At 43.7% G+C, this 1,793-nt stretch overlaps 1 pseudogene; it reads right to left on the bottom strand.

The window, feature by feature from the left end:
• Nucleotides 1–581: 581 nt before the first annotated feature.
• LOC114196977 (small ribosomal subunit protein uS7m pseudogene) lies at nucleotides 582–1,164 on the bottom strand (annotated as a pseudogene).
• Nucleotides 1,165–1,793: the final 629 nt, after the last annotated feature.

The following is a 1,793-nucleotide window of genomic DNA, read 5'->3' as shown; positions in this document are numbered from 1 at the left end:
ATTTTCTAATTAACCTTTTCTAATATTAAAACTACTTCTTGGGGTTCCTGGGTGGCACAGTGAGTTGAGCGTCCAACTCTTGGTTTCATCTCAGGTAGTGATCTCAGGGGTCGTGGGCTCAAGCCCCACATCGGGCTCGCACTCAGCATAGAGTCTGCTTGGGATTCTTTCTCCCCTCTTTCTCTTCCCTTCCCCCCATGTGCTCTCTCCCTTCCTCTCTCTAAAATCAATAAGTAAATCTTAAAAACAAAAAACAAAAAACAAATCCCGCTTCCCTTAGTATTGTCCTAAATTCTACCCTGAATTTAGGGAAGAGTGGCTGGATGGGCCATATGTTTCCTGGGGGAAATCCAAATTGCTATGTTCCCTCTTTGTAAGGAAATGGGACAGGAAGAACAAGTTCTAGCCCCCAAAGAAAGGACTTACAAGCAATAAATATGTTGCTCCATCCTTATGAGACCTGCCGGCCTTTAAAAGGGAACTACATCCTTAACCCACAAGTGTTTTTCACCATGACAGTGGCTCCTGTTGTTTCTTGCAGCAGAAAGCCCTGGGCTCCTCCTTGAGCCTCTACCCTCCATCTACCACCAGCAGGAGTGAGCCAGGGCATGGGTGGCCTCTGCCATCTTGTGCATGCCATGCTTCTTCTTGATCACAGGGCCCTGTTTGTGAAAAGCCTCCCGCAGTTCCTGTGACAACTTCTCTGGCATCAGCATCCACCAGTGCTTCTTCTCCCTGCACTCAGTAATCATCCACTTCATGACCAGAAAGCAATGACGCCGGTCAGCTAGTGGCCCAGGGACTTGGTAGAAATGGCCACCTCTGAAGATGGGTACCAGCCCAATCACAGGCTCATAGTTCTTCAGGGCTTGGTGGAAGATGGTGTAGGGGTTGTGTTGGATGGTTGTTCCTCTGCAGAAGCAGCATGGTACTTCTCAAACTCCTTCCTTTTCCCAGCTTCCAGAGTCTGCATCATAAAGGGTCTGGCCAGTACTTTGTTTCCTCCTTTCATCATTATATTGGTGAATTTACTGACACTGGGTCTTCAAACACAAAGCTTGTTTTTGTCACTGGGGCAGCTTTAATAAGCTGAATCTTCCTGAGTTCCTGCTCATACTTCTCAGAATGGGTAATTTCTACTATTCTATCTTTATGTCCACTCATTCTTTCCCCTATCACCTTTATTCTGCTTTTGGCTCCTTGTAGCAATTTTTCATTTTGGTTACTATATTTTCAATTCTAAAATTTGATTTTTCTTTATGTCTTCTATTTCTTTGCTGGGACACTATATTTATTTGATGGGAACTTTGGGACTTTCTTTTTTTTTTTAAAGATTTTATTTATTTATTTGACAGAGAGACAGTGAGAGCAGGAACACAAGCAGGGGGGGTGGGAGAGGGAGAAGCAGGCTCCCTGCAGAGCAGGAAGCCCGATGTGGGACTAGATCCCAGGACCCTGGGATCATGACCTGAGCCGAAGGCAGACGCTTAACAACTGAGCCACCCAGGCGCCCACTTTGGGACTTTCTATCTTTCATTTTCTTCAATCGTTTACATAATTTTTCATTGAAACATTATGATGACTAACATCCTTGTCACATAATTCTATTATTTGTGTCTCTTGTTTTCATCTGATGATTTTCTTTTCCTCATTCAGATTTTCCTGATTCTTAGTATGATGAATGATTATTTTTGTGTATCTTGGCAATTGAGGCTATTATGTTATGAGACTCTGGATCTTATTAAACTTTTATAGGACTCCTCAGTCACCACACAAGGGTGGGAAATGGTATG

The sequence above is a fragment of the Eumetopias jubatus genome, unplaced genomic scaffold (assembly GCF_037043125.1).
Source record: "Eumetopias jubatus isolate StellerSeaLion01/CBP00866 unplaced genomic scaffold, mEumJub1_p1.0 scaffold_11, whole genome shotgun sequence".
Taxonomy (NCBI): Eukaryota; Metazoa; Chordata; class Mammalia; order Carnivora; family Otariidae; genus Eumetopias; species Eumetopias jubatus.
Note: the sequence above shows the minus strand (reverse complement) of the source record. Positions and strands in the feature narration are given on the sequence as shown.